General features: G+C 35.1%; 1 protein-coding gene across 1 annotated transcript in view; it reads left to right on the top strand.

The window, feature by feature from the left end:
• The first annotated feature begins 1,137 nt into the window (after nucleotides 1-1,137).
• LOC110025684 (scarecrow-like protein 1) overlaps nucleotides 1,138-18,054 on the top strand; it is a 39,449-nt gene continuing 22,532 nt past the window's right edge. The window contains exons 1-2 of the mRNA XM_020726297.1: nucleotides 1,138-1,289; nucleotides 1,511-1,593. The gene's annotated coding sequence lies outside the window, so the exon portion shown is untranslated. The remainder of the gene's footprint in view (nucleotides 1,290-1,510; nucleotides 1,594-18,054) is intronic.

Genomic DNA, 18,054 nt, shown 5'->3' with positions numbered 1-18,054 from the left:
GCCCATTAATAAGGTGGAGTTTCCTATGGGAGTTTTAGGCTATGTATGAGCATATAATGTGGCTCCATGAGTTTAAAAAAATATAATTGTACACGATTCAAATTTAAAAAAAAATGATGCAAACATCATTCCATAAACATATGCAGTTTCTTATTAGTTTGATGCATACCATTGATACCAATGCCAACACCCACAACAATGCTAATGCACATGATCATCAATGGTGCTAAAATATGCCATCTATAGTGAGACTATACTTGACTCTTTGATTTTTTAACTCCTCTCTTAAGAATGTACGATTGAACATATCATAAAATATATCCTAAAGATAACTCTAATGCCTCCAGTCTTTGCCAACCTCTATCATGGAATCTTTTCTACACGATTTATGTTTAGTGTATTGTATCTAGGGGTGTAAACGAACCGAACACTATCATTTACAAAATATAAGACACTAATGAAATCATTTCAACTATTTCATACCTTATGATTTTTCTTTTATTTTTTTCACTCTCTTATTGGTCTTTCACCTAAGAAATAAGAAACCCCTTCTTTTAGCTATGTGGGAGTTAATCTTCTATAAAATTAAGACTTTAAACTCTCCCTTTACCACCATAAAACTTACCGCTCACAACAAACATCAAATAGAGTATATTTGAATTTTATATACATATATCTATATCTTTCCTAAGTTAGAATGGAAGATAAAATTATATTGTAACAATCTTTTTATTATAATTATTGAAATGCTTATTAAAATAAAAAACAAATTTAAAAATATATTTCATTGTTATATTAGAAGAAGAAATAATGTATCATTTTTTTTAAAGATTAAAAGCATAAGATAATGAAAAGAATAAATACAAATTATTATTTTTAAATTTTTAATCTCCCATGCAAACGCATACCGTATTATACGGATTCACTCATAAAAAAATATATATATATATAAAAGGGGAAAAATTCTCTTTTGACATATCGCCACCTACTTTCATTAAAAGTCAGTATAGTGCAGCTTTTTTAACGCCTGCGAGAATCTGGACCTAGTTTATGCGGTGCGGGCGCATCACAGTAGCCAGAAGTCGCCCTCGAGTCCGCATTGAGCACACGCACAACAAACATAAGACTCCTTGTTTTATTGTTAGCAGTAAACGTTACGCATTAGCCTTTAAAGGAACGTGACTCAAGAAACTGAAACGAGGTAGAAGGTGAAAAGTGAAATCCTTCCAGAAGAGCAACTCAGACACACACAGAGAGAGAGAGAGAGAGAGATGAGGATCTTCATCGAGGTAATATCCTCTCTGTGCCTGTAGATATATTTAACTATTCTACTGTAAGGGTGGATTTGGATCTGCTCTATCTTGCTCGGAAGTTTAGAAATTGAGTTGTTGGGGTTTTCTTTTGATGCGAAGATAAGGATGCGCGGGATTGATCTGCCTTTTTTTGTAGATTATGACAGAGTTTATAGCAGGTTCTTGCAAGCTAAAATATAGTGTTTCCCAAATTTCAGGCTTTGACCGCGAGTAGCAGGGTCTGATGCTGCATCCATGTTATGTAGACTGTGATATCCGCGTCCAGTGTTCGTTTTGCTGGGTAGGATTTTTTTTATTGTGTTATTGCTTAGTTGTTACTTGAATAATGTTTCTCTTCCCGCAGTTCATTTGAATATATATATTTTTTTAATTTAAACTACGGCGGATTGGGTGTTTAATGATCTTGTAATTAGCAGATCTGTTCTTTTTATTTTATTTTTCTTTTCGACAGAGGGTGAATTTGGGTGTGGGTGGTGTCTGGCTTTAGGATTTCTTCAGGCTTTGTGCTGGTTTAGTTTCAGTTTCCGATATGTCGATGGATTTTCGGTACTGAATGTTAATTGTCTTTAAAAATAAGAAATCTCCGCAAAGAACTGAATTTCCTGCTATCTATTGAAGTTTGACACAACAATAATGGTAATATGCTTATAGCTATAAGGTACTGAAGGTATTTTTGTAATCCCGTACATGATCCCATAGCCATAGCAAAGTACTGCACGGGCATATGGAAAATGGATACCATTGGACACGCATGCAAATCAAATAGTGAATGTCAGTTTCGAGCATGGGCAGAACCATGTGAAACCCTAGGTGGGAAATTGCCCACTCTAAAATTTGATATTTCCTTAAGTTTAGTCATTTTTCTCGTTATAGTTTACAATTTAATTATTTTGCACCCTTCGATAAAATTTTTTCCCATCACTTCATAAGAAGTAAATATTTGGTGATTTTACCCATTCTAAAATTGAAGCTTGTTGTGCCCTTGTTCTATGGTAAAATTTGGTCACTTTACATGCAATCGATGATGTTATGTGTACTAATGTTCTAACATCATGAAGCTTTTGGCTTTCGTCTTATTGTGAAGTAGAGCTTTTTCATGTATGATTAGCTTCACATGGTGCTTGTTCTCTATTTTAGGCTAGAGAGTTTATGGAATGCAGGAAATTATGTCTAATTCTTGGTATGATTGTTGCTTTGATTGTATGAGAGTCATGGTTTGCACCTTATCCTCTTTGATTTTTTTGGATATATATAAATGGAAATTTTTTTCCAAAAGTGCAATACATGTTTAAATAAAATTGTATTTATTATGTTTTAATTGAAGTAGAATTGTTTTGAGAATCTCTCTTTGCTCCTCAGTTTAATTAGACCATGCACAGTTACATCAATATATAGTATTATACTTTATGGAGAAATGATGACGTGCAAACATCTGTTGTAGCTCTACATGCAAATGTGAGTAGACTGTTGTTTATTCATTGTGTATTATATACACAACTACACACTCATTGTATACTCTTAAGTTTTTTGAGGGTGCAGTGAGCAAAACTTATCTACTTGTGCACTTAAAAAAATGGAGTATACAGTGAGTATGTAGTTGTGTACTTTTGAACTCAACACCTCTTTCTTATGATATGTTGTCTACACCATAAAATTTCTTTGTAACTTTGCACAGATGCCTTATTTTTGTTAGGATACAAAGGTCTATGTCTTTTTTTATTGCAATATATGGTTAAACTGCTATGTTTACCATTGTAGAATCTTTTGTGATCAAGTGCTTGATTCAAAATAGATCTTAGTGGTTATATGGAATGCTAGGCATTGGAAATGGATAAATGAAATATGAATTATTATTTCAGGTTCTTTTAATAGTGTAAAACACTCACTCCCAGGGAAGAACTCGAGTTTGTGAAAATTGAACTGACCATTGAACCGGAAGAATGAAAAATTCAAATGTTGAACAAAAGTTGAATAGAGGGTTGAATTGGATGATGTAATAAATATTAACATTATTTTAATATGATTTAAATGATACAATAATATAAATATGTTAAATATTTGATAAAAATAAATAGAACTTGAACACAAATAATATCTTTAATAATTAAAAGTTTAAAATTTGATATAAAGCTCATCAAAATATAATTATATGTGTATTATAAAAAGATAAATATGTATTTATGTATATATTAAATATATTTGAAAAGTAAAAGAATGCATGATATAGATATATAAATATTAAAATAATTTATTGTAAGAATATAAGTTATAATAATAACATAATTTATAATAATTAATAAGAAAAAAAAGTTTATATTATACAACACAACAACAACAACAACATCAACAACAATAAGGCCTTTATCCCACTAAGTGGGGATGGCTACATGAATTCTTTTTCTTCACTGTCTTATTGAGTGTCATATTTTCATTTAATTCTAATAGATTAAGATTATTTTTTTTCACAACATGCCCAAGACTTCTTAGGTCTACATCCACTTTTCTTGCCAAAAATTAAATCTAAAACATCTACTCTCCTAATAGGATCATTAGACGGTCGACGTTTAATGTGACCAAATCATCTAAAGTGACTTTCTAATCTTGTCTGCCACTGGAGCTACACCAGCCCTTTCACGATTATTCATTTCGCATTGTCTCTAAGTGTAAAGCCACTCATCCGCCTAAGCATTCTCATCTCAGCAACACTAAACTTAGTTTTATGTTAGTTTTATGCTTCTTAAACTTAGTTTTATGCTTCTCTTTTATATGCCTACATTATGCACCATAAACCATTGCTTGTCTCACCACCATCTAATAAAGTTTTCTTTTAAGTTCGAGCTGCATTTTTCTATCACACAATAGACCCGATGCATTTCTCCACTTCAACCATCAAACTTGAATTCTACTAATACATCTCCATCTATATCACCATCACTTTGAACAATAGACCCGAAATATCTATAACATTCACTTCTTTTAATGACTTGATCACCAATTATTACCACACACTACTAGATCTACTACTATTAAAATTACATTCCAAGTATTCAACTTTAGATTTACTAAAATTACGAAGAGTTTATATTATAAAAAATTTAATTGTTAAAGCTTATTATGATATTTCTACATTATGTAACCTGTTTAATATTTTCAAAGAGTTGCCTAAACCCAACTCATATTTCAGCCCCCATAGTTTTTTAAAACTTTGCATTTCACTATTTATATAAAAAATATTTCTGCAGCTTGAACTCTCAAGTCGTCTAGGTGATGGGCATATAATAAATTAGTTTGATTGAACTCATATTAATTATTATATTTAAGATTTTAAATTCATAATTATATGTTTGAGTTGGCATAATTTATAAAATTGTCTAATATAAAATTTTTAAAAAATTTAATTGAGAATTAAAGATAATTAAATAGGTAATTTGGATTGACCGATTCTGTATAATCGGGTCCAGTTCATCAGTTTTTTGGTTTGACCAACTGTTCACATTGGTTTTGACATTTTTGATGTGAAAACGGTTTTTTAGATTACCTGGATTGGTCATATGCCTCATTCACAATCGAACCGATTAAACTGGTTAGTTCGATCCAATATTTAGAAACTTGGAAGAAACTTTAAGACAGATACAAATCTATTTTACGAAAAAAATAAACTACAGGATTCCATTTGCTTCTTGTGGTTGCCTACCTTTGCTGGAAGTAGATCTCTAATTGTAAAACCATTGATCGCCCCTAATCCCTTATCCAAATGGAGAAAAAAGGAAACAAAGCCATAAAAATAATAGAGAAGTTGAATAATTTTGAATATATAAATGGAAAAAAGATGAACCAAATTGGCACCATTGTTCTTCAATGTTCTTACTTGGAACAATAAGTTCACATGTATTGAAAATGAGAATTTTATCTGGGAAAAAAAAATATTTATAGCGAAAGAGGATAGGAAGAAATGGTGATTATCTTTATGCAAGGGATTGAAAATTTTTATGATTCGTCAAGTTAATCTTGAAATTTAGGTGTATGACCACAAATATGAGGTGGGAACCATAAATCGAGCTCATGTTCATGCGTAGTATGGTGCCATACATTCATTCATATATCTACTTTCTTATAATAATTCACAATAGCTATGATGGCACTACAATTCTTAGCATCATGGATATTTGTAGGGAGAAACCATTTTTAATAGGTTTGAACTTTCTTGTATAAACTTTGCTATGATCATTGATCACTAAAGAGAACAAAATCATTTAAATCCTTCAGAAACTAATAAATATGAACCGAATTTCACTTAAGATTTTCTGCTGTACCTTACTGGATTTTACTTTATTCTTGAATGCAATGTATGATAAGAAGTTGTAGGATTGTAGCTGGCTTATTCATTTTCTATGGCAGGCTACTATTATAGGTTGCTGGCTTGCTTCCTTTTGTCATTTTGCAGCACGGTAGTTACTAGATTCGGTTGAGTTTTGTATCTAATGTAGGGTCTTATTTGTAAATAGATGAAGTCTAGGGATTTATTTGTAAATGTTATAATTTGTAAAGCTATATATAAGCTAATCATCAATGAAATAAAAGGACATTTTTTTAAGCAATAATTTCAATTTGGTATTAGAGCCTCACCTAGGTCAATCGTCTCTTGTCTTCGTCTTCTCCTTCCTCTCGCAGCAACCAGTCGGAAGGCAACTCAGGGCTTGCAGCAAACGGGGAGCCGTGACTGAACCATGTGAGACAATGACACTGTGAAGGCGATGACGTGAACACATACACAAATCGAATCAATGGGGATCAACGCAGAGAGACGCAAAACTCCTATTTCTCTTTTTCTTCGGTCGTGGTCCTCGAAAAGTAGCGGCGCATCGCACGATCTAGTTAGGATCGACATACGTAGACGTAAATCGGCGTGAACAGACCCAAAACTCCCATTTTTCCTCTTGGTCCTCGCAAAGCAATCTTGGCTAGAACTAACAGAAGCTTTGGCTTCGGCTTCGACTTCGGTGAAAGAGCGTGTGGAATTGCGTGAAAAGGGTGGAGGCAAATAGAAGTTTTGCGGGACCGGGAAGAGGGAAGGTAAGGATGGCTCAGATAGAGGCGGTGTGGCTTCGTGCGGGCTAAGGCAATGTGGATTACGTGAACTTGCAGGAGGGAAGCCTCGTGTGATTTAGAGTTGATTCTTTTGATTAAAAATGTCCAGAGACAGAGATAGTGCTGGAGTTAATGGATTGGAAATTCTTTGGAAGATGGATCTCAAAGTTCTGAAGGTATTGGTCAGGCTCATACATGGAACTAACGTCTCGATGAGAGCCGCTTACTCAACACATGCTCCGATGCAGGTGATCCCTCCAATGGATCTAAAGCTCGATGGATCGATCACGTTTCTGAGTTGTTCAAGTCGGATCGAGGTAGCTCTAGTAGGGAATATAATAGGAAAATACTTGACAGGGGTTGAGCCAAAGAGCAATAGTGTTGAGACAGATGAGTGGAGGACCACACATGCCTTGCTTTACAACTGGTTATTCAACTCGATGGCTCCATCGATTGCCTCATCAGTGGATGATATTCAATAGGTGACGACATTTGGACAAAGCTGAAGATCTATGCTGGAGCTGAGAACTACATGAGGGTGTTTCAGTTTCAGCGTGAGATAGAAGCAATAGTTCAGAGTGATAGATCGATTTATGAGTACTTTATAGACCTATAGTTGTTGTGTCAAGATTTTGATTACTTCTCACTTATGTCGAATTATGGTGATCAGGGGTGCAATAACAGAGAGATTTTTGCACAAATGAGGATTATGTTGTTTTTGGCTCATATGAACCCGACTTTTGAGAGGAGTTCAGTTCTCCTACCTTAGGGGACTATTCCCACACAAGATGAGGCCATTGCTGCGATGATACAAGAGGAGAGTCGCATGAAGCTATACTTTGAGCGGAGTGATTTTTGAGGTGATGATCAACATTGGCTGCTGCGAGCCCAGGTACTCTGGGTGTCAAGGAGGAGACGCATAAGTGATACAATTGTGGTGAAGTTGGTCATATAAGCAGAGCCTTCTCTAAGTCATTTAAGGAGAGAGAGACGGTGGACGTCGACAAGGTGGAGGTTGTGGTTGTGGTCGTGGGGGTCAGAAAGGTGGAAGAAGGGGCTACCGGGCAAATCCGATGATAATAGAGGTGTGAGAGAGACATTTGCGATCTTTTCTATTGAGGATCATGAGTGCCTGAAGCTGTAGAAGAGAAAACAGAATGCAACAAGAGATGAACTTGATGATATTTCAAATCCATCGACATCAATGGGTGATATTGTCACTTATGCTTGCTTCAGCAAAAGTACCGGTGACTCACTTGCTCTCGCCTCTATTTTCACCATAGAATCACTAGAATGTCATAGATTCTGGTGCTTCTTGTCATGTGACAGGTACTGCTGGAGAGTTCTCTTCGTATACTCATTTAAAAGTATTAGAGAGTGTACACACTATTGGTGGTAGTGCGTTGTCTGTATTTAGTAAGGGTATAGTGAGATGTACCAATCATATGACTGTCCAATATTTTGCACGCTCTTTCTTTTCCAATAAACTTCATATTTATTAGTGTTATTATTCTTTAGTTAAAATGTATTGTTTCTTTTGATATTTCTCAGGTGATCTTCTAAAAGAAACGGATGAGCTGAACACTTGAGACTAGAACGTTGATATGATGCTGATACTTTTACCAAGTGGGGATAGACTCAGTTCTAACATCCATGGTGGAAAGTGCTGCAGTAGGAGAATTTGAGAGGAACATCGAGGATGTGTTACTGCTACATCACAGATGTCTGAGAGTCTAGTCTTAGTTTACTAAGTCAGTTGTATTCATCTATGTATGAAAACTAAATAAGGAGAAATTGGTGTGTGATGCTTGTGAGTTTGGCAAGCTCACTAGGAGCTTTTATGTCAGTTCTGGGAATAAGAGCTCTGATATTTTTGATTCCATATATTCTAATGTGTGGGGACCTTGTCTTGTTAGTTCTATGAATGGTTATCAGTATTTTGTAACTTTTATTGATTGTTTTTCTTATGTTACTTAGATATACTTGATGAAACATAAGAGTGCGGTTTTTATTTGCTTTAATGATTTTCACAAGACAATTCAGACCCAATATGGTGTAGTTGTGAATGCACTGAGATTTGATAATGAGACAGTATATATCAACAAAATATTTGGGGACTACCTGTCAGCTTAAGGGGCACAACACCAAACCACATGCCCATACACACCAACACAGAATGAAGTAGCAGAGGAAAAATTAGCATCCTCTAGAGGTAACCTGAAACATGATGATGATAATGAATGTCCCACATCACTTATGAGGGTAAGCCATGTTGACAGCCACTCAATTGATTAATAGGATGCCTACAAGAGTGCTGGAGTGAAAATCTTTTTGTCAGATGTTGAAAGGAGACAATAATGTGATCCTTCCATTGAAGGTATTTGGATGCGTATGCTTTGTGAAAGACAATGACCATCTGTAGGGTACTTGGATCTAAGAGCTGTGAAATATGTGTTCATTAGTTATTTTGCTACTCATAAATGTAATGTCTGTTGGAGCTCGATTGAGAAGAGACACTTTGTGAGTATGAATGTGTCATTCAGAGAGTTTAAACAATATTACACTTTGGAGATGAATTCACTCTTCGGTGAATCGACAAACATTAAAGATATGAGGCATTAGACAGTGAGTAGCAGTGGCGATGGAGTGGTGCAAGTGGGAGCAATGTCATGTCCTTTGATTGACCAAGGAGATTGACCACAGAGGTGGTGGAATTCAGGCTGAAGGTGAGTTAATGGTGTATGCACGAAGGAAGAAGCGATTGAGAGAATAGAGTCTGTAGTGCCAACAAGTCCCCTGCCTTAATTTTCTCCAATTTTTGAGACACACCATTCACCTTTGATTCAAAACTCCCAGGTGATATTATTCCTCTCCGTGCACTCCAGCCCCACCCCCACCAATGTTAAGAAAGACCTCAAGCAGCAATGCGAGGCATTCATCTGATCATTTTGGTTGGGAACGTGACATTGTGAACTTTATTTATTATTTTGACATCCACATTTGCATGAAACATTCATTACATCATTGAACTCTATCTCTATATCTAAGTGTTGATAGATTGCTAAAGAGGTTCTCAAGTGGAAAGCGGTGATGCATGAAGAGCTTGAAGCTCTTGATAAAAATTGAACATGGGGGATTGTACCACTACCTGTAGGGAATAAGACAGTTGGATGCAAGTGAATCTTCCTGATAAAATAAACTCGAGAAGGGAAGGTTGAGAGATACAAAACACGACTAGTGGCAAAATGGTACGGTCAAACATATGACATTGACTATGAGAAAAACTGAACATGTGGGATTGTACCACTACCAGTAGGGAATAAGACAGTTGGATGCAAGTGAATCTTCATACCACTACCAGTAGGGAATAAGACAGTTGGATATAAGTGAATCTTTCTGATAAAACAAACTCGAGAAGGGAAGGTTGAGAGATACAAAACACGATTAGTGGCAAAATGGTACAGTCAAACGTATGACATCGACTATGATTAAATTTTTGCACTAGCATCTAAGATAAGCACGGTGAGGACACTGAATTCTCTGGTAGTGAATGGTGGATGGGGAATTTACTAACTGAATGTAAAGAATGATTTTCTTCATGTGGAGCTTTTGGAGGAGGTATATATGGAGATACCACTGAGATTCAATACATCTCAGATAGTGGGTAAGGTATGTAGGCTTAGGAAGTCATTATATGGTTTGAAGCAGTCACCTCGAGTCTGGTTTCACAAGCTTAGAATAACAATGATTGACATAGGATATCAGTAGATCAATGCAGACCACATGCGTTCTTTTGACAACATGAAAAACACATTATCATACCTGTTGTGTACGTGAATGATATAATTATCATTGGTTTTGATGAGACATAGATCGCTCAACTGAAGGGAGATTGGGAAAATAATTTGAGGTAAAGGATCTGGGACAAGTCATATACTTTCTTTAGATTGAAATGACCCATGTACCTGAGTAGATGGTCTTATCCCAAAGAAAATATGTATTGGATCTTTTCACGAAGACATGTATGCTGGGGTGCAAACTTGCAGTCTCTCAAAATTGATCAAAATGTCAAGCTCAGCATAGATGCAGGTGAATCGGTTGATCGTGAGAGGTACCAAAGGCTGGTGGGCCTCCTGATCTATATGCGCCACACTCGATCCGATATTTCTTTTGCAGTATGTGTGATGAGTCGCTACATGCATGATCCAAGGAAGGGCTATATAGGTGCAGTGTATCGCATTTTGAGTTACCTGAATAGTTGATCAAGGAAACAATTGATATTCAGGAAGAATGTGCATGTAGATATTTAGGGTTTTGTGATTCTGACTGGACAAGTTGTGCTGATGACAGACGATTCACATCAGGATACTGTATGTTTGTAGGTGACAACTTGATCTCGCAGAAGAGCGAGAAACAATCAGTTGTAACAAGATCAACAACAGAGGCACAATATAGGGTCATAACATTATGAGTTGCTGAGATGATGTGGCTGAAAACTTTGTTACTTGAACACACAGTGGATCAAGAAACTCAAATGAAGTTGTGGTGCGACAAAAAGTTAGCGATCAGCATCGCTAAAAACCCGGTGCAACATGATAGAACCAAACATGTGGAGATTGATAGGTTTTTCATCGAGGAAAAGTTGAATAGCGAACAACTGAAGCTAAGCCATGTAGCCATTGGAGAGCAAGTGGCTTACCGCCTCATCAAAAATCTTAGCTAGTTGTATTTGTCTACGTTATGTGACAAGATGGACTTAGTGAATATCTTTGCTCATCTTGAGGGGGAGCGTTGAGATTTGTATCTAATGTAGGGTCTTATTTGTAAATAAATAAAGTTTAGAAATTTATTTGTAAATGTTATAACTTGTAAGACTATATAAGTTCTTCATCAATGAAATGAAAGGATGTTTTTTTGAGCAAGAATTTCTATTAATTTCTTTCTTGTTTGCCACATCTTCCTTCATTATTTATCGCTTTTTCAAATCTTTTGGAGGCCCTTTAGCATTATGTTGCATGGGGCTATTACTTCCCGTCGATTATGATCCTGCACAATACTTTTTTGCGGGTATTGTTGCAGTGCTATTCCTATAACTAGATTACTAGTCACTATATTTGGGATTTGTAGCTTTATGATTTTTGCTTCATTGTGTTTGTGATTGTGTGGTTGTTGTGATTACATTCTCTATATTTTATGACTATTTAGAGGATTAGATTTTGCATTGGACCCATGTATGATCATACTGATATTGATTTTATTTTTTCAATTTTTAATTCAATGACATGAATTCACAAAATGAATCTCATAAGGAGTGCTAAATTTCTTTTTTAGGAAAATATTTTAATATTAAATGTCTTAAAAGAAAATTGAGTTATAAATCTGGATTCACCAAGCGAATCTTGGACGTAATTCATCACATTTGATTGCCAATTTTTTTCGATTATTTTTTTAAGAGATTGTTCATTTAAACAACCATATCTTATTTGTACTGGTTTCCTATTTTTAATTTTTTTATCATCTCATTTTTCAAGTACTAATTATTTGTCATTGTTAAATTCCTTAGAGTTCATGTTGCTCTTACCCTTCTTATTACATGCCTCATATCATTTTCATAATTTACATGAATTGTATGAGGATATTCAAAGATAAGTGGCTGCTAATTATGACAATTATAAGCTATCTATGGATGCAAACATGAATTGCTTAAAGCTTAAACCCGGCGATAAAGTAATAGAGGGTTTAAATGGAGGTGAAGTTTAAACTTGGTGGTAATGTAATGGTGCATTTAAATTTAAAATAGCTTCATGACCTGGTAGCTAGCGAAAACACGAGAGCGCCCCGCATGTGATCTGTGACCTCGTTTCCGCAAGACTCGATATTAATATGGATTCCAAGTATTTCATGATATTGACCGCAAGTTTTCTTTAATTTTTGAATTCCACAAGCAGAATTGAAACCGTGTGATTCTGCTTGTTGCGAAATCATCAATATAGAGACGCAATATAGTTGAACTGAGTAGTCCCTGGTGCATTACCAAATTTCACGTAGATTTTTTCCATTTCTACCATATTTCTCATTTCTTTTTTTCTAAGTAGGGTTCCTTTCTAGCAAGAACCATTTATATGCTCTTATTTTGTTGGTTTAGCGGCTATTGGTTATTGTTTATGTTTTGGAGACCTAGAGTGCTCTATCCTTTCTTTTTGCAAGTGGTGTATCAGTATCTTGCTCAGGAATAGGTAGTGGATCCCTCTTGCCTCTTGTTTATCGTAGTTTTAGAGTTTGTTTTGCTGTTTTCTGTTGGGACAACTGTTGAATGACACCTATCCACTTCCAAAGGCCATCAAACTCACATATTATCATTCCATTGTCATTCCATATCCACGTCCCTTCTAAATCTACTTTCCAAACACCTTCTAAGGGCTTTAGAACGATATCATCTGTTATCAGAGCCTATCAATCCCTAAATTTTTAAGGAATTTTCCTTCCTACACCTAAACCAAGAATTCATACAACCTAACCTAACACTTTGACCAAAAATTCTTTTCCATCATACTCCTAGCTTTAGTACTAATCTTAATCCTAAAGCAAATTTTTCTTTTACATTTAAACTTTTATTGAAAGAACAAAACATAAGCCGCCATGGAGAAATCTTCAATGAGTTGTTCGTGAGCTCACTGTTGAAGACATGCAAAGGGAAACTCAGCGACTACATAGTGATTTATTGCTTGTGAGAGAAGAAAATCTGTTGAGATCACCTATGCCACAATAGTTCTTGCCAGATTTAGAGGGAAAAGTAAGTCATTTCCATCAGGCAACTTCCAGTGATAATGAACCAATATTCCGACTATTTTGCATGAAATATCAAAGAGAAAGCCAAGATTTTGGAGTGAAGATTGATTTGTCTAATTTTGATGATCACATGAATCCGAATGAATTCATCTAGTGGCTCTAAATATTAGAACAAATCTTTGAGTATAAGGATATTCCATCAGACAGAAGGTTAAAGCCAACCGACATTAAATTAAAGAAGGGTGCATCTCTGTTGCGGCAGAATATGAAGCATCTTAGACAGCGCGAAGGGAAAAGTAAGGTCACCGCCTGATTTAAGATGAAAAGTGAGATACAATGCAAATATCTTTCTCACATTACTTACAAGATATGTTCACTAAAATCCACGACCCTCGCCAAAAAGATTCTTCTGTGGAGTACACAATTGAATTTGATCAACTCATGTTAAAATGTGAGTTGGCGGAACGAGATGAGCACACAATAACAAAATATTTTGGAGGATAGAGGTTTATCTATTCGGAATGTGATGTAGCTGCAATCATATTAGTCCCTACTTAATGTATAAAATTTAACTTCAAAAGGAAGAAATAACATTTCATCAGCTAATAGTCACACCTTATAGGTAGAGCTCTGCCCCGAGATTAGATAGAAAGAGTACACCTGATGGAGTATCCAAGTTGACTCTGCCCAAGAAAAAAATCAATGCAGAGTGGAGAAAAAATGGAGACCTCCAACACTCTTAAATCTGTTTATACGAATAAGTGCCTTAAATGCCATGAATTTGGACATATTGCATCTGATAGCCCAAATTGGAGAGTGGTCTCCTTCACTGAGCAGGGAGCTGTTAAGAAAATGGATCGTAACACAGGAGACACTAAAGAAGATGCAAAAGAGGAGTATCAGTTTCCAACTGATGAGAGAGAGATGCTACTGATTTAAGTTGAGCCCATGAGAGACTTTAAAATGAATAACATTGATTGTCCTAGAAGATAATAAGTCTGAGGAGCCAATACCAGAAGAGGGGCAACCCTTGTTGAAGGAGTTGCTGAATATCCTGATCGATAGTATATTTCCTGAGTGTTTACCCTTGAGTGTAGTCCAATGTGCCATAAATTTCATTTTAGAGCCAATTCCTCCAGATAAACTCATTTATCATACGTGTCCAGTTGAGTACGAGTAGTGAGAGAAGCAGACTGTGACAAAATTTGCATTGGGATTGCCTCAAACATAATAGGCCGATGACTTTGTTATGGTGGTGATAGATTGGTTCCATAAGCTTCTAAGAAAAAAGATGAAGCTCTTCCTACCGAGGGAGAATGACTCGAGAGCTAGCGAAAACGCAGGTGTGTCTCGTGCAGGATCCGCGATCCTGTTTCTGCAACACCACGTTGCTACGGTTTTCACCGATTTCACGATCACGACCGTAGGATTTCTATGATTCCGGGATTTCTCAAGTGGAATAAAAAATCATCAATACCGCGATGCGATATAGTTAAATCGAACAGTCTATCGTCTTTTTATCAAATTCCACCTAAACTTTTGCCTTTTCTAGTTTATTTCCTATTTCCTTTTTTTCTAATTACGGTTCCTTTCTAGCATAAATTATTTATATGCTGTTTTTTTTGTTGATTTAGCAAATTATGTTATTGCTTATGTTTTGGAGACTTTTTTCTCTTTTGTTATGCTCTTTGGAGTGTTGTATAATTTTATTTTGTTAGTTGTGTATTTGTATCTTTTTCAGAAACGGTTGGTGGATCCCCTCGCCGTCCATTTATCGTAGTTTTAGAGTTCGCTTTGTTTTTTTTCCACTTGGACGACCACCGAACGGCGTCTATTCCCTTCCAAACACTGTCAACCTCACATATTATGATTCATTTGCTATTCTACAACTACTTTTTTAAAACTGCTTCCCAAACGCCTTTTAGGAGCCGTAGAACAGTATCACTTCATTTATGAATCCTTAAGAAATTAGATGCAAGAAAAGCATAGCCATTTGAAATCTTAGAGCACGGTAGAATTAATGCTTGCGGAGTAGAAATTTCATTAAATTCTTACATTGATTTTATTTTTGATGCAATTGATCTAAATTGCTATCAATTCCTCGGATTCTTCTCATCATCTCTATGCGAAGCAAATTAATACTATAGGGAATTCATTATAACTTCTTTCTGAAGTTATTAAAGGCGATGAGATTATATTTTATTGTTGATGGTGTATTTTAGTGATATACTGTGTATTGACATGATACAATTAATCATAATGATTCATGATTATTTTGCATTAACTGCAGAACTTGTGTCACTATGTATTTGATGAATATGAAATGTCAAATTCATTGCTGACAGTTTTCTAAGCCAAGCTTATTGACTTGCAACTGTAGTTGGCCTATCATAATTCTTTTAACTAGCATGCTACTATTATAGGTTACTTAGGCCATTTTTCATCGTTGCAGTTATAGGATTCTTTCATTAGTGATTATGGGGTTCTTCCTTCATTAGTTATTGGTTTTTGTTTCCTAAGTCAATCTCTTATACCGCTTTATATTAGACAGCTTTTGATTTCTATTGACTTTGTTCTTATGCCATCTATTCCTAATGTGCTGTAATAATTATTTTTATTGCATTATTATTATAGCTGCATCTTGTCTCCATATTTCTAGAAATTGCAGTTCTATGCATTTTACTAACATGCGATCACAGTTGCATCTTTTTTCTGTTTTGTTTTCTATATTTTTTTCTGAAAGTGCAGGACATTTAAATTGAATCATTGAGAAGAAACTAATTAGTAATTAAATGTATATTGATAGATAAACTTTGACATGTAATGGAGAGATTTTGATTTAATAAAATTTCTAATTTCAATTTGAATTTTTTGTTTGCAAGTTAGATATTTTGATGTGTGATTTCAGTAGAAACTAATTTTTCTACAAGAGTAACAACTTAATTATGTGAGAAGATATTTGTTGTATTAGTGCTATACCTATATTTCTTATACGTTCTCTATTTGATCTACTTTCTTTTAAATATTTGATTATTAGTATTTTAGTGTTCTATATTTTTTTTTAATGTGATATAATTGGGATTTTAATCTTAGTGAATAAATGGCAGTTACACGTTGATTTTTTATGTTTAGAATTTCTTGTTGGCTTTGTATTTATTTGATCATGAACTTGGGTTTCAATTCTTATGTTCTCTGATTTGCGCCTAAATGATATTGAGTTTTTGATTATTTAGTAGTCTTTAATCTGTAAATCTTATTTCTTTTATTTGATCTGCATATATTATATCATTTTTTTGCATTAGGATTTCTTCCGTAAATTTCAGCAATTTGCTGAAGTAAATTCCTTTCTTCGCAATGCCCTAACCTAAGTATGTATCTAGAGGCATATATCTAGCGATCTAGCTACTAAGCATCGAAAGGATGTGATAGAACTACGTGTTTCTTACTATAAACTGGAAGTCCAGCATCATTTTCCTATCGGTTGTTTGGGAAACATGTTCAATATGAAATATTGATGGTCTCAATTTCGAGTTCCAGATTCGTCAAAAAAAAAAAAAAAAAAATAATAATAATAATGAAGTTTGCTTGCAGTTAGCATGTGAGGGTAACATGCTAAGCTTTGAAGTTTGTAGGTATTACAAAATATTCTTTGAAACCCTTCTTTGATTGACAACTTTTTGTGTTTTTGTTGCACAGCACTTACGTTGTTGTGAGCTTAGAAATAATACTCTGACAGCAACTATTTTAGTGAAGTTATATAGATATATATATATATATATATGTTGAAGATATATATATATATATATCATATTCTCAGGTTCGGCTTTGAAGAGAATATCAGCTGAGTTTTTACTTTTATTCTCTAAGCTGATTGAAAGCTAATAATTCAGAACTTTCTGTTTTAGTTTGATTTTTGTTTCATGGATTTGAACTAGCATGGCAGTTAACAATGATATGAAAAACTTCCATGGTTTTTTAACTTATTTTATGGTAAATATTAGTTTTTTCCTTTTGCTCCTCTTTTTCGGATACCGAGGATCTTAAAGGATCTTGTATAATGATGCTAAATTCAACCCACACTGAGGAATAGAGGGTTTATATAGATGCGCAACAGAGCTAATGATTATATGATAAGTGTGAAATAGGTTGGTTTCGTTTTGAGTATCATCTCACGCATTTTTTTACCTCATAGGTTGGAAGTTTATTAATTTCAAGCTAAGGATATTACTTTGCACACTACCATTAGTATCAATATGTTGGTTGTTGACCTCGCTTTCGGTCAAGGTGTAGCTTTCCCCTCCTTAATAGTCTAGGATCTAGCCGTAGGACCTTTCTGCCGACTATTCCTAGAAAACTAGTGAAAGAGCCCTCCCCGTTAGCAATTTTGGACTTTTTCTTCGCTCAACTTGACGTTCCATGTGGTAGTTTTGACCGCTACTGCCTAGCGGGTAAGGCTACTCTGAATGAACTCAGGGAGCACTCCTATAAGACTGACAACCTTAGGATTTACTTTACTCGTTGATTTGGCGCTGCTGCACTCTCCGCCGTCGTGTTTAATCGAATTCTGGCCGAAATTTTGATAAGATTCGGACTGCGACGCGTTTTGGTCCCAATCGTCGACGAAGTTGCCCGGACGACTCCGGATGACGAAACGGACTGCGTTGACGCGTCCGGAACGTCGATTTTGCTTAAGAAGGACATTCGTTTCATTGCGACGGCGCGTCTTGGGGAAATACCTGTTAAGTGTTAATTATAATAATAAATAATATTTTATTATTATAATTATAATTAATAACTTATATTAAAATCTTTTAACCTAACTCCATTTCTCTCCTTCTCCCATTAAACCCTGAGTACCATCGGA

The sequence above is a fragment of the Phalaenopsis equestris genome, unplaced genomic scaffold (genome assembly GCF_001263595.1).
Source record: "Phalaenopsis equestris unplaced genomic scaffold, ASM126359v1 Scaffold000002, whole genome shotgun sequence".
Lineage (NCBI taxonomy): Eukaryota > Viridiplantae > Streptophyta > Magnoliopsida > Asparagales > Orchidaceae > Phalaenopsis > Phalaenopsis equestris.
This window is presented reverse-complemented; position numbering and strand designations above follow the sequence as displayed.